The sequence below is a fragment of the Aotus nancymaae genome, unplaced genomic scaffold (genome assembly GCF_030222135.1).
Source record: "Aotus nancymaae isolate 86718 unplaced genomic scaffold, 86718_ANA_hifiasm-v0.15.2.pri h1tg000046l, whole genome shotgun sequence".
NCBI lineage: Eukaryota > Metazoa > Chordata > Mammalia > Primates > Aotidae > Aotus > Aotus nancymaae.
The window spans coordinates 28,374,002-28,389,661 of NW_026988460.1; the positions used below are offsets into that span (position 1 = coordinate 28,374,002).

Sequence of the window (15,660 nt, forward strand, 5' to 3'; positions counted from 1 at the left end):
ATGAGAAGGCTAAGTGGAAAGATCAGCACCCTGAAATTTGTAACCAATAACAAGACAAACTACAATGCTACCTTGTTCATGTAATCAACAATATGTGAGTCGAAATAAACAAACTAACTTGCCCAGGAAAATTTAATGCGTTAAAATAAAATGTAACAGAAAAACCAATTACAACATTAAAAAAAAAAAAAAACTAAAATGATCAGTAACACAAATCGCTCAAGCTTAGCAAAGCGTGTTTTCAATCTGTTATAGGTATCCTATTATACTAATAAGCTAGAATGTTTAAGTCATCCCAATGCCAAAAACACCACCATACACATAACATACTTGTCCTTTACTGCGATGAAGCTTAAACTCAGACCCAAACTCACACCATTTCCCCCTGCTGGCACACTGAAATATACGAGGGGAAAGCAAAGAAGTCAGATACGTTAAGTGCCGGTATCTTCTTCCAGAGTAGGGTCAAATTCGTGTTTGCCAGCAAATGTCACGGTCCCAGAAAGTCTGCAAATTCTTACTAGCGCTGGAGTACAAAGAGGCCTGACCACAGAAACACCCATCCTAGCACCAGGAAGACCCTGAATCGGCGCCGGCTCCAAAGCCTCAGCTGCAGCGATGGGGGGCGATGGGGAACAAGAGGTGGCCGCTGGCCTCGCAGGTGCGGCCGACAGGGTCCCACACCCCCCGGCCCACCTCCCGAGAACCAGGAAAGCTGTCAGGCCGGCTGGGATCCACCCTCCTCAGACCCTCGCACTCCAGCCCGGCGCGGCCCCCGCCGGTCCTACCGCCCCGACCTCCCGACTGCGTTCTGTCACCTCATCCCTCCCTGACGACCTCGAGGCCCCACCACCTTCGCCGCGCAGCCTGGGCTTGGGCAGCCCCTGGGGCAAGAGCGCCCAGCCGCCGCCTCCCGCCCGGCTCCTGCCCGTTCCCCCGCTGCCTGGTCCCCGCCGACCCCAGGCCCGAGCTCCCGCCTCGCGCTCCCCACTCCCAGCCTCCGCCCTCGCCCCGCGCAGTCCACTCCCCAGACACTCCCAGTGTCCTTCCAGTCCACTCCCCAGACAGCTACCTGGAGGCAAGCGCGGCGGAGCACTTCACCCAGGGCCCCAGGTTGAAAAGGGCCCAGTGCTCGGGGTCCCGCTCCTTCTCCCGCTCCACCGCCGCCCCCGCCGCCGCCCCCACTACCGCCGCAGCACCCCAATGGCTCGGTCCCTTGCTCCAGACCCGGCCCCCACAGGCCCGCCGCCCAACTGCCCCGAAGGGAGCGTGGCAGGAGGAGCCGAGAAGGTGCGCGGAAGAGCGGAAGGAGGGGACGGAGTGCGCAACCTCCAGGGAGGCTGGATTGGTCGGTGGAGACTGAGGCGGCAGGTCCCGGCGTGCGCGTGAGGGGCGGGGCTCGGAAAGGGGCGGGGCCTGGAAATAGTGTAAAAAGAGAGAGAAACTTTTTTTTTTCAAAAATTCGGGCAGAACAACTAAGCCAAAATATGTTTTAAAAGGTTTAAAAAGAAAAACTATAAAGTAAAATAGGAGGGAATTGTGGGAAGTAGAAAAGTTCCTGTGGTCCCAGCTCCACGGGAGGTTAAGTGGGAGGACTGCTTGAACCCAGGAGTTCAAGGGTGCAGTGAGCTATGATTGTGCCACTGCACTCCAGCCTGGATGACAGAGGGAGACCCTATCTGTAACAAAAACAGTTTGGGGCCAGATACAGCGGCTCATGCCTCTAATCTCAGCACTTTGGGAGGCCAAGGCAGGTGGATGACTTTCGGTCAGGAGGTCGAGACAAGCCTGATCAACATGGTGAAACCCTGTCTCTACTAATTAGCTAGGCGTGGTGGCTCATGCCTGTAATCCCAGCTGCAGGTCTGCACCACCATGCTTGACTAATTTTCTTAAATTTCATACAGATGGTGTCTTGCTATATTGCCCAGGCTGGTCTCAAACTCCTGGCCTCTGGTAGTGTTGGAAATAGATGTTGGAAATAGATGCTCAGTACCGCAAAGAAAGATTAGCACTGAGACAAAGGCTCTTTCAGCAACACAAGTTTTTACTTCCTGGACTGCAGAAAGGGCACTCTTGGTAGCCATCGTGCCACGAGAGAACAATTAACAAAGGAGGAACCAGGTAAGCTGATCCCAGTTCGGTTCCATAACACAAGAAGCAGATGCCAAGGTAGAATTTGATGTGCAAGAGATTGACAGGAAAAAAAAAAAAAAAAAAAAAAGCCTGTGAAGAATAAAGAAAAGCAGGAGCAAGAATAAGTATGGATGGGCCGGGTGAGGTGGCTCACACCTGTAATCCCAGCACTTTGGGAGGCCAAGGCAGGCAGATCACCTGAGGTCCAGACTTTGAGACCAGCCTGGACAACATGGCGAAACCCATCTCTACTAAAAATACAAAAATTAGCCTGGCATGGTGGTGGGTGCCTGTAATCCCAGCTACTTGGTAGGCTGAGGCAGGAGAATCCCTTGAACTCAGGACGGGGAGGTTGCAGTGACCTGAGATCACACCACTGCACTCCAGCCTGGGTGAAAGAATGAACGTGACTATGTTTAAAAAAAAAAAATCATAAAAATTTAAAAAATAAAAATTTTTTTAAAAGGCATGGATGGACACTATGGCTCATGCCTATAATCCCAGCACTTTGAGAAGCCAAGGCAGAAGGATCACTTGAGGCCAGGAGTTCAAGACCAGCCTGGGCAACATGACGAGACCCTGTCTCTACAAAAAAATAAAACTATTAGCTGGGTATACCGGGATGTATCTGTAGTCCTAGCTACTCGGGAGGCCAAGGTGGGAGGATTGCTTGAGCCCAGGAGGTGAAGGCTGCAGTGAGCCATGATCGAGCTACTGCACTCCAAATCCTATCAAAAATAAAAATAAAAATAAAATAAAATGAACAAAACGAATATTCATGGAGAGCGTACTGACCACAATGCAGGTCTGACAACTGTTTGAGAGCTCTGCAGAGAGCCCAGAGCAGACTGTCCACATAGGAGCTGTTTGTAAGGCAGGAATGGCCTGAATCTGGAATCCATGGCATGCAGAGTCATTGGCTGGCACAGCCTGGGAAGAGCATGCCTCAGAATGAAGCCTGTGGTGGGCCCAAGTGTGTAGCAGATGGAGTGTCTTGGCCAACCAGACCTCTGGCAGTAGGCTCTCTTTTTTTTTTTTTTTTTTTTTTTTTTTGAGATGAAGTCTCCCTCTGTCACCCAGGCTGGAGTGCAGTGGCACAATCTTGGCTCACTGCAACCTCCAGGTTCAAGCAATTCTCCTGCCTCAGCCTCCCAAGTAGCTAGGACTACAGGCACGCACCACCACACTTGGCTAATTTTTGTATTTTTAGTAGAAGTGGGGTTTCACTGAGTTGGCCAGGCTTGTCTCGAACCCCTGATCTCAAGTGATCCACCTGCCTCAGCTTCTCAAAGTGCTGAGATCATAGGCATGAGCCACCATGCCTGCCCCAGTATATATATTTTGAATGAATGAATGAATGAATGGACACTCAAAAAATGTTAGCTATTAGTATCTTTTCACAAACAATAGGCCCACAGCAAATATATTTTTCCAAATAAAAAGGAAGTCCTCACCACAGAGATTATTTCACCACTCAAGAAAAAAAAAAGATGAAAACTTTTAAAAGAGTGTTTTGTAGACTGGGCGTGGTGGCTCATGCCTGTAATCCCAGCACTTTACGAGGCCAAGGCAGGCAGATCACCTGGGGACAGGAGTTCGAGACTAGCCTGACTAACATGGAGAAACCCCTTCTCTATGAAAATGCAAAATTAGCTGGGTGTGGTGGTGCATGCCTGTAATCCCAGCTACTCAAGGGGCTGAAGCAGGAAAATTTCTTGAATCCAGGAGACAGAGTTTTCAGTGTGCTGAGATTGTGCCACTGCACTCCAGCCTGGGCAGCAAGAGGCGAAACTCTGTCTTCAAAAAAAAAAAAACAAAAAACTCATGCCTGTAATTCCAATGCTTTGTGAGGCCAACGTGGGAGGATCGCTTGAAGCCAGGAGTTACAAACTAGCCTGGGCAACATAGCAAGATCCTATCTCTACAAAAAATAAAAATACAAAATTAGCCAGGTATGGTGGTGCAGGACTGTAATCCCAGCTACTCAGAAAAGCTGAGGCAGCAGAATCACTTGAACCCAAGAGGCAAAGGTTCAGCAAGCCAAGATCGAGCCATTGTACTCCAGTCTGGACAACAAGAGTGAAACTTCATCACAAATATATATATATATATATTAGCCAGGCATGGTGGTGTGTACCTGTAGTTCCAGCTACTCAGCAGGCTGAGGTGAGGATTGCTTGAGCCCAGAAAGTCAACGCTACAGTGAGCCGTGATTACACCACTGCAGTCCAGCCTGAGTGACAGAGTGAGACCCTGTCTCAAAAATAATAATAAAATAAAAGTTGAATTTCTTTTTTTCTTTTTGCGACAGAGTCTTTCTGTGTCACACAGGCTAGAGTGCAGTGACATAATCTCAGTTCATTGCAACCTCTGCCTCCTGGCTTCAAGTGATTCTTCTGCCTCAGTCTCCTGAATAGCTGGGATTACAGGTGTGCAACACCATGCTTGGCTAATTTTTGTATTTTTAGTGGAAACAAGGTTTCACCCTGTTGGCCAGGCTGGTCTCAAACTCCTGACCTCAAGTGATCTGCCTGCCTCAGCCTCCCAAAGTGCTGGGATTACAGGCATGAACCACCATACTCAGCCAAAAGTTCATTTTTTTTCCCCCCGAGATGGAATCTCACTCTGTCATCCAGGCTGGAATGCCATGATGCCATCTTGGCTCACTGTAACCTCTGCTTCCTGGGTTCAAGCGATTCTCCTGCTTCAGCCTCACAAGTAGCTGGGAGTACAGGTGCATGTCACCACAGGCTGGCTAATTTCTGGCTAATTTTTGTATTTTTAGTAGAGAAAAGGTTTTGCCATATTGTCAGGCTGGTCTCAAACTCCCAACCTCAGTTGATTCACCTGCCTTGACCTACAAAAGTGTTGGGATTACAGGTATGAGCCACTCCACCCAGCCAGTTGAATTTTTTAATAAATAAAACCAAAAAAATATTTGATCTATTTAGCGGATACAGGTGCAGGTTTTCTTATTGTGGAGCACTGAGATCTGGGCTTTGAGTGTAGCCATGACCAAATAGTGAACATTGTACTCAATAGGAGAATATTCGCCCCTCACCCTCCTCCCATCTTTTGGAGTCTTCAGTGTCTATTTTTCCTCCTGTGTGCCTATTGTTTAACTCCCACGCATGAGAACCGTCAGTATTTGACTTTGTTTCTGAGTTATTTCACTGAGGATATGTCCTCCAGTTCTATCCACACTGCTGGAAAAGGCATGATTTCATTCTTTTTGTGGCTGAGTCACATTCCACAGTGTATATGTACCACATTTTCTTTATCCAGTCATCTGTTGATGGACACTTAGGTTGATTCCATATCTTTGCTACTATGAATAGTGCTGTGATAAACATATGAGTACGGGTACTTTTTGACATATTGATTTATTTCCCTTTGCATAGATACCAAGTAGTGAGATTGCTGGTTGAATGGCAGTTTTATTTTTAGTTCCATGAAAAGTCTCTGTACTGTTTTCCATAATGATTGTACTAATTTACATTCCCACCAACAGTGTATAAGCATTCCCTTTTTCCTGCATCCTTGCCAATATCTGTTGTTTTCTGGCTTTTAATTTTTAATTTTTATAGAGATGGGGGCTCTCATTATGTTGCCCAGGCTGGTGTCAAAGTCCTGACCTAAGTGATCCACCCACCTTGGCCTCCCAAAGTACAGGGTTACAGGCACGAACCACAACATCTGGCTGTTTTCTGACTTTTTGTTAATAGCATGGGCTGGATGCAGTGGCTCATGCCTGTAATCCAAGCACTTTGGGGGGCCTAGGTGGGCGGATCACCTGAGGTCAGGAGTTTGAGACCAGTCTGGCCAGCATGGTGAAACTCCATCTATACTAAAAGTACAAAAATTAGCTGGGCATGGTGGTACACACCTGTAATCCCAGCTACTTGGGAGGCTGAGGCAGGAGAATTGCTTGAACCCGGGAGACAGAAGTTGCAGTGAGTCAAGATTGTACCACTGCATTCCAGCCTGGGTGACAGAGCAAGCCTCCCTCTTTTTTTTTTTTTTTTTTTTTTTTGAGGCAGAGTTTTGCTCTTGTTGCTCAGGCTGGAGTGCAGTGCCACAATCTCAGCTCACCAAAACCTCTGTCACCCAGGTTCAAGTGATTCTCCTGCCTCAGCCTCCCTAGTAGCTGGGATTACAGGCATGCACCATCAAGCTAGGCTAATTTTGTATTTTTAGTAGAGACAGGGTTTCTCCATGTTGGTCAGGCTGGTCTTTAACTCCCGACATCAGGTGATCTGTCTGCCACGGCCTCCCAAAGTGCTGAGATTACAGGCATGAGCTACTGCACCCGGCCCCAAGACTCCCTCTTAATAATAATAATAGCAATAATAATAGCATGTGCTTCTTCAAACATAACCTTAACATTGCTCCATGATGAGGTCAGGTCTGTGCTCCTTCCCTTTGAATTTGAGAAGGTCTGTGACTGGCAGAAGTGATTCAAGGTATATCATAAAAGGTGACACCATTTGTCCGTGGTCTTCCTGGGATGCTTGCTCTTTCACCAAGTCACCATGTGTGTGGAAGCCCAGATCACAGGGAGAGGCCACATTTTGATCTTCCAATCAACAGTCCCAGCACAGGTTTCAGATGACAGTCAACATCAGTTGCCAGACATGAGACTGAAGAAGGCTGTGTGATGACTCCAGCCCCAGCCACTGCAACAGCATGAGCCACTGCAACAAATGATCCTGAGTGAAAATCACCTACCTGAACCCAGTCAACTACCAGACCATGAAAAAAAAAACAACAGATTGTTATTTTAAGCTCCCAAAGTTTTGGGGTTATATATTATGCAGTAAGAGTAACTTCAATATCTTCCTTTCCTTCTAGCTTTTCAAATCTCTTACTCACCAAACCTAGTCTGTCTTGGAAGATCTTATCTGTCTTAATCAATGTTTTCCCCATAGACCCAGCAAGAGGTAGGTTGAGTTTTCTTCCTACTCTTCGTGGCCACTCAGAAACAATTTCTTCTTCTATTTCCTCTTCTTTCTTCTTCTTCTTTTTCTTTTTTCTTTTTCTTTCTTTCTTTTTTTCTTTTTGTGTGACGGAGTCTCACTCTGTCTCCCAGACTGTAGTGCAGTAGCGCAGTCTCAGCTCACTGCAACCTCTGCCTCCTGGGTTCAAGCAATTCTCCTGCTTCAGCCTCCTGAGTAGCTGGGATTACAGGTGCCTGCCACCCACGCCCGGCTAATTTTTGTAGATTTAGTAGAGACAGTGTATTACTATCTTGGTCCAGCTGGTCTTGAACTTCTGACCTCAGGTGATCCACCCGCCTCAGCCTCCCAAAGTGCTAGGATTACAGGCATGAGCCACTGTGCTTGGCCAGATTCTTCTTTTTATTCTGTTTCTTCTTCCTCCTCCTCTTCCTTCTCCTTCATCTTCTACTTCTTCCCCTTGCTCCTTCTCTTCTTCTTTCTCCTCTTCCTCCTCCTTCTGCTTCTTCTCCTTCTTTTTCTTCCTCTTCCTCCTCCTCCTCTTTCTCTTTGGCAGGGTCTCACCTCCCCAGGCTCATGCAATTCTCCCACCTCAGCCTCCTGAGTAGCTGAGTCCACAGGTACATGCTACCATACCTGATTGGTCTTTTCTTTTCTTTCTTTCTTTCTTTTTTTTTTTTTTAGATGGAGTTTTGCCCTGTTGCCCAGGCAGGAGTGAAATGACACAATATCAGCAAACTGCAACCTCCACCTCCTGGGTTCAAGTGATTCTCCTGCCTCAGCCTCCAGAGTAGCTGGGATTACAGTTGCATGCCACCACACCTGGATAATTTTTTGTATTTTTAGTAGAGATGGGGTTTCACCATATTGGTCAGGCTGGTCTCAAACTCCTGACCTCATGATCTGCCTGCCTCAGCCTCCCAAAGTGCTGGGGTTACAGGCATGAGCCACTGCACCTGGCCCAATTGGTTTCTTTTTATTTTAGAGATGGGGGTCTCACTATGTCACTCAGGCCAGCCTCAACCTCCTGGGCTCAAGTGATCCTTCTGCCTTGGCCTCCCAAAGTGTTGCGACTACAGGTATGAAGCACTGTGCCTAGCCTCATGTTTCATCTTCTTTAGCTAACCTAAGTGTGTCTGTGTTCTCCAGCACTCTGTTCCCTTGAAGATTCGATCTCCTGTGTGACTCCTGCAAGTCCTGGGATCTTTTTAGGATTTCCTCTCTAACGGTCATTCACAAAGTGGTGATTTCATTTGCCCACAGTCCACATTGCAGCCAATAGCAAAGCCAAACAGCAGCTGTGCCTGGATCTGCCTGCATACCACATTCATCTTGCCTTGCATACATTTCCTTCACTATACAAGGATAAGAACACTTTTGAGATCATCACTGTGCGTGTTCTCTGTTCAAACTAAAACATATAAAAAATAACTCCCACCAAGATGCTAACTTCCTATTGAGTCTGTATGTTAAAAGCAGTTGTCTTCAAATCTAACTCCTATAAATGTTTATGCTTCTGTTTATTCTAAAATTCCCTACTTAGAGACTTTCCGGTATCTTGCAATTCCTCAACGAGTCATAGGGAGCCCAGGAATAAATTATTCAAAAATAATTAGCAAAAAGCTTTACCATGTTTTATTATTTAGTTTGTAGGGCTGATGGTCCACAGGGTTGTGGGGTGTCCCTTATAATGTGCTGAGGTGCAGGATCCAAGAAATAAAGAGACAGGACACAGAAGTACAAAGAAAATGCAGCTGGGCTCAGGGGGCCACGTCACCTATGAGTCGAGTCAGGCGAGGCCCCAAATAAAGCCTGAGTATTTATTGTGTTATAGGTTAGGGGGCAGGGCGGTGAGTGAAGTCATCTTTAAGGATAGTGATAGAGGCCTGTCGGCCACGGGGCCCTGAGCTCAGCGGCAGCTGCGGGGGCTGCCAGGTGCGGGTTGTTGCTGGCCGGGTGGCTCCAGGGCGATGCAGTGTTGGCGCTGCTACTGGCAGCCCTAGTGGTGGCGGCGTTCGAGCCCATCACCGTGGGTCTCGCCATCAGGGCCGCGTCGGCCATCACCGCTACCTGTCCTACAATGACATCTACTGCTGCTTCGCTGAGTGCTGCCACGAGGAACGGCCTCTCAATGCCTCGGCTCTCAAGCTGGATTTGGAGGAGAAGCTGTTTGGACAGCATCTGTCCACCGAAGTGATTCTCAAGGCTCTGACTGGCTTCAGGAACAACAAAAATCCCAAGAAACCACTAGCTCTTTCCTTACATGGCTGGGCTGGCACAGGCAAGAATTTTGTCAGTCAAATTGTGGCTGAAAATCTCCACCCAAAAGGCCTGAAGAGTAACTTTGTCCATCTGTTTGTATCTACTCTGCACTTCCCTCATGAGCAGAAGATAAAACTGTACCAGGCAAGAGAACCCACTATTATCTCATCCACAGGCCACTGGGACTGGTCTGGGTGACCTGCTCACTAACTCTGCCCTCTGCTTCTCTTTCCTTTGTGTTGCAATAGCTTCTGGCTCCACTGAGTTAAGGTACACATAGGTCAGGACCAGTTACAGAAGTGGATTCGCTGTAACATGAGTGCATGTGCGAACTGTTTTCATATTTGATGAGATGGATAAATTGCACCCTGGGATCATTGACACAATCAAGCCATTTCTAGACTACTATGAGCAGGTTGATGGAGTGTCTTATGGCAAAACCATCTTCATCTTTCTCAGCAATGCAGGTGGGGACCTTATATCTAAGACGGCTCTGGACTTTTGGCGGGCTGGAAGAAAGCGGGAAGACATTCAGCTGAAGGACCTGGAACCTGTGCTGTCTGTCAGAGTCTTCAATAATAAACACAGTGGCCTGTGGTGCAGTGGACTGATTGACAACAACCTGATTAATTACTTTATCCCCTTCCTGCCCTTGGAGTAGAGACATAAAAATGTGTGTGAGGGCCAAGATGAGGGCCTGTGGTTCTGCCATAGATGAAGACATTGTCACGATTGTGGCAGACGAAATGATGCTTTTCCCCAAAGATGAGAAGATCTACTCAGACAAGGGCTGCAAGACTGTGCAGTCATGGCTTAACTTCCACTGAGCTCCTATCCAGATGGGGAAGGAGGCAGCTGGGAGGCTCAGCACACCAAGAGGCCTTGCCTTTTGGGAGAACTCTGAGGACCCCTTTGAGGTTTTGCCTGTTTGCACCTTAGACTTTCGGGATATAGAACTTTTTTTTTTTTTTTTGAGACAGGATCTCTCTTTGTCATCCAAGCTGGAGTGCAATACTGCAATCCTCAACTCACTGCAACCTCCACCTTTTGGTTTGAGTGATTCTCATGCTTCAGCCTCCCGAGTAGCTGGGATTACAGGCATGAGCCACTTTGCCCAGCTGGGATATAGCATCTTAGAGCTGATTTTGGAAAACACATGAATCTATTGCATGTGTTTATCATTTTGCAAGATGACAGAAGTCCAGCTGTTCTTTGCAGCTAAAGGTGAACTTTTAAAATCCCCTTCACACTTAATGTACTGACTATGACAGAAGTGCCTAGAAACAGCTGTGCATGGCCAGTCCAGCAGTGGTTTCTGACCCAGAGCACCTGCACCTCAGAAGCTGCTGTCAGAACTGAAGGAGTCCAGAGACCTGCTGCAGGCTTGGGGGCACTGGGTTCCTACCAGCCAAAAACATCCTTTTGCTCTGTTTCATTCCTTACACAGACAGAGTTCACTGACTTGAAGTATATTCAGTTTAAAATTGGGGGTGGAGGTGCAGACGGTGTCTGACAGGAGGACGGGGCCATGCCTGCTGAGCACTCTTGATCTGGCCTGACCTGTATGTATGTGGGGTGGGGTCTCCACCTAAGACCTCTGCAGCAGACCTGGACAGACAAGTCCTTCCATCTGTCCATTGCTCTGGCTGCTAATACAACCCTGGTTGTAGAATCCTTCACCATCTCTCAGCTGTCATCAGCCCCAACCTGCCTTGTGTCACATCTTAACTTAGCTCACTGCTAGAGTCCCCCCAGCCATATCATCAGAGTTGAATCACAATGAGACAGTTGGCTTTGAATTTGAGTCCTTGATTCCCACAGTGAGATGCTTAAGACTTTATACTTGGTTCAGTCCTCTCACTTACATTGTAGAACCAATTGAAATCCTAGGATGTGCTTGTTCTGGAGAGATGACATGGGCCCTGCAGGCTGAACAGTCAGCTTGCAGATTCTGCATTGCCAAAGAAGTGAGAGTATTGTGTACTAGGAATGCTGGAGTTTTTGAGGATATGTATTTTTTAATAATGTTTTTACTTCTGAATCTTAAATAATAGAAGTATAGGACATTGCTTATTTTAAAATGAGGGAAGGACACAAAATGGACTGTTTGCTTATTCCTTTCTCAGATACTCTTAAAACCATTTTTTATTGTTAAATTTGTGATAATACATGGTCACAACTGTGGATCAAACAAGGTCAGTCTAAAGTTGTGGCAGGTCCTGGGTGTGATCTGATAGCTCCACCCTCTGTGGCAGCACCAGGCTGGACTGTCCTGATCCCTGGGAAGTGAGACTTAGATTCCAGCCAGTGTGAGTCACTGTATCTCCCATAATCACAGCACAGCTGCAGACACAATCAGAACAACTTGCAGCATTTTTACATAAAAAGATGGTAGAATTTATGACATGGAAATACCTTATAGGGTGTCACACTTAAGTCTTTAGAAAACACAAGGTGAGGCTTACAATTTTTACTACGTATCCTCAAAGTGGAGCTAAGTTACACTTTTCTAATCTGTTGGGCATCTGGTCGAGAGGAGATAAGATTTTCTCTGTTTACAATGATGCAATAAATACTTGTTCACCACTTTAAAAAAAAAAAGGACAGTGATAGGGTTATGAGCAATAAAACAAGGGGTCCACCCCCATTAGGTCACCTAGGCTGGGAGGTGGACAGTGCACAGCAAGGGGTCCATTCCCATTAGGTCATCAAGGCAAGGGCAGTGTGCAGTAAGGGATCCACCCCCATTAGGTCACCAAGGCATGGAGGTGGGCCGTGCGCAGTGAAGAGGATGCAGTGTGCAATACTTCTATCTATGAGCAAGCTACTAAGAAGATTTATAGGAGGATGCTTTAAGTCACATAGCAGTGACAGAGCTGTCAGTGTCTACGCCACCTGCTGGCAGTTTCCAATGAGTTGTATAGGGAAATGCTTTTCGAGCAGCACAGCAACAAGAGCTGATAAAGTTCACAGTCACCAAGGTGGATTGCCGTTCTGAGGGCAGCCTTCCACAAGAACTGGAGCAAGGTCCTACAACTCCTTTATCAGGAGGAGTGGCTCTTGCCCCAAGCCTGCCATACAGCAGGTATCTTTACAATACTGAACGCTACCACCTGGGCCATGGATTCTTGTCCTGGTATAACTGTGTTTCCGTTAAATCATGCTCTGCACTGTGTCTGCTCTAGGCATTCCTCCAATTATAAGCTGCTTATTCCTTAATTCAAGCTCTGTACTGTATCTACTCTAGGCATTCCTCCAATTATAAACTAAGATATAGTGAGATATATATATATATATGTATATGGAAATAACTGAGTGGTAAGATATTCTTTAGGCACTCATTCTATGAACTAATATGTGATTATATAGAGAGGATTATATAAAAGGAAATAACTGAGTAGTAACACTATAAACTGAGATATTCTCCAGGCCTTAATTGTGCCAGGATTCTGCTTAGCTCTCCTTCCTCGGTACCTATATGGGGGATTACCCACATAGCTGGTGATATTTTCCAATATAATTTGTTTTGCTGATATAGAAATTTTTAGAAGTGGCCTCTTTGGGTTAAGAACAATGCTCTCTCTTTCTAGTTGCTCTAGAGAAGAGGAAGAAGAAGAAAAAAGAACAAAACCGATTTTAGGAAACTTTTAGACATGAGTAGAACACAGCACAATGAAAACTTTCTCTTTTACATAAGAAATATATTTTGGCCAGGTGCAGTGGCTCATGCCTGTAATCCAAGCATTTTGGGAGGCTAAGGTGGGCAGATCACCAGAGGTCAGGAGTTCAAGACCAGCTTGGCCAACACAGTGAAACGCTGTCTCTACTAAAAATACAAAAATTAGCCAGGAGTCATGATGGCCGCCTGTAATTGCAGCTACTCAGGAGACTAAGGCAAGAGAATTGCTTGAACCTAGGAGGTGGAGGTCACAGTGAGCTGAGATTGCGCCACTGCACTCCAGCCAGGGAGACAGAGACTCCATCTCAAAAAAGAAATAAAAGAAATGTATTTCACAAAAGTGGATTTAATGCAGACAAAGTTTGAGCATCAGAGAAATTGGTCTGGAGTCCAGAGATTCAGTGTCACATTGGTTACAAGAGTGGTTCAGGACCCCAGCTTTCCCGTGTTAATAGCTGCCCATGCTTAGCAAGGTATTTAACCCCCTTTGCCTCAGTATCTTCTCCACAAAATGGGATGGCAGTAGTACAATGGTCCATGCCTCAGAGGGTTTGATGAAGATCAAGTGGTGAAAGAAAAATCCAACACTGGATCAGATTAAATTCTTCCAGAAGCAATGGCTTAAAATAAACTGCCATTCAAAACCTAAAATTATCATATTGGGTTAAAGCTATCCAAAATTTAACTGATTGATATTCCAGTAATTCCACAAAATAGATAAATGTGTGTAGTTACTTAGAAGAACATTTAACAACTGTGTTTAAATGTAGATTCCTGGCCAGGCACAGTGGCTCACACCTCTAACAGCAGAACTTTGGGAGGCTGAGGCAGGTGGATCAACCGAGGTCAGGAGTTCAAGACGAGTCTGGCCAACATGGTGAAACCCACCTCTACTAAAAATGCAAAAATTAGCTCGGCATGGTGACAGGCACCCTGTAATCACAGCTACTCAGGAGGCTGACGCCAGAGAATTGCTTGAACCCAAGAAGCAGAGGTAAGAGTGGGCCGAGCTCATACCTCTGCTCTCCAGCCTGGGCAACAGAGTGAGACTCCATCGGAAAAAACAAACAAACAAAAAAATCAATGTAGATTATTGGGCTTTGTTTCATATATGATTCCCACCAGCAGAGAGACCTAAGGATGTGTCTTTTTGTTTGTTTGTTTTGAGACGGAGTCTTGCTCTGTCACCAGGCTATAGCGCAGTAGTGCAACCTCAGCTCACGGCAATCTCTGCCACCTGGGTTCAAGCAATTCTCCTACCTTAACCTCCTGAGTAGCTGGGACTACAAGCATGTGCCACCACGCCTGGCTAAATTTTTTTTTGTATTTTTTTGTATTTTTTTTTTTTTTGAGACGGAGTTTCGCTCTTGATACCCAGGCTGGAGTGCAATGGCGCGATCTCGGCTCACCGCAACCTCCGCCTCCTGGGTTCAGGCAATTCTCCTGCCTCAGCCTCCTGAGTAGCTGGGATTACAGACACGCGCCACCGTGCCCAGCTAATTTTTTGTATTAGTAGAGACGGGGTTTCACCATGTTGACCAGGATGGTCTCGATCTCTTGACCTCGTGATCCACCCGCCTCAGCCTCCCAAAGTGCTGGGATTACAGGCTTGAGCCACCGCGCCTGGCCCTTTTTTTTGTATTTTTAGTAGAGACAGGGTTTCACCATGTTGGCCAGGATGGTCTCAATCTCCTCACTTCATGATCCACCTCCCTCGGCTTCCCAAAGTGCTGGGATTACAGGCACGAACTACCAAGCCCAGACAAAAGTGTGTATTTTTATCAAGCCCTTTAGTGACATTTATGATCAGGCAAACTCAAGTAATCACAGCTGAACTGTAACCCCTTCAATCACATTGATTGAAGGGTTGATGTGTGCATATTTTCCAGGTTTAAATGATATTGGACAGAGAGCAGCTGTTCTCAATTTTCTTTTCTTTTTTTTTTTTGAGGTGGAGTCTTGCTCTGTAGCCCAGGCTGGATTGCAGTGGTGCGATCTTGGCTCACTGAAGCCGTTGCCTCCTGGGTCCCTGTTCAAGTAATTCTCCTACCTCAGCCTCCCAAGTAGCTGGGATTACAGGCATGAGCCACCACGCCCAGCTAATTTTTGTATATTTTTTTAAGTAGAGACAGGGTTTCACCATGATGACCAGTCTGGTCTTGAACTCCTGACCTCATGATCTGCCCACCTCAGCCTCCCAAAGTTCTGAGATTACAGATGTGAGCCACCGCATCTGGCCTGTTCTCAAATTTTAATGTGCTTAAGAATCACCAGGAAAGTTGTTAAAAATTAGATAACCAGAGATTTACACATTTAGGGATTTAGATTCAGAGCACTGGGAAACACTCAAAAATCTGCAATTTAAACCAGTTTCTTCTCTCCAGGGTGAATCATTCAGAGGCACTTGTCTTCATCCATTCTGCTGCTGTAACAGGTAATTTATAATGAACAGAGATTTATTTGGCTTAGGGTTCTGGAGGTTGGGAAGTCCAAGTACAGGGGCTACATCTGGTGAGGGCCTTCTTGCCCTGTCAAACAATGGCAGAAAGTATCACATGGTGACAGAGAGCAGGAAGGGGGCTAAACATCCTTTATAAGGAACCTACTTGTGTGATAATGAACCAACTC

General features: G+C 46.4%; 1 pseudogene; it reads left to right on the plus strand.

Moving 5' to 3' along the window:
- Positions 1-1,203: 1,203 nt before the first annotated feature.
- On the plus strand, positions 1,204-10,180 carry LOC105706680 (torsin-1B-like; annotated as a pseudogene).
- The last annotated feature ends 5,480 nt before the right edge of the window (positions 10,181-15,660 follow it).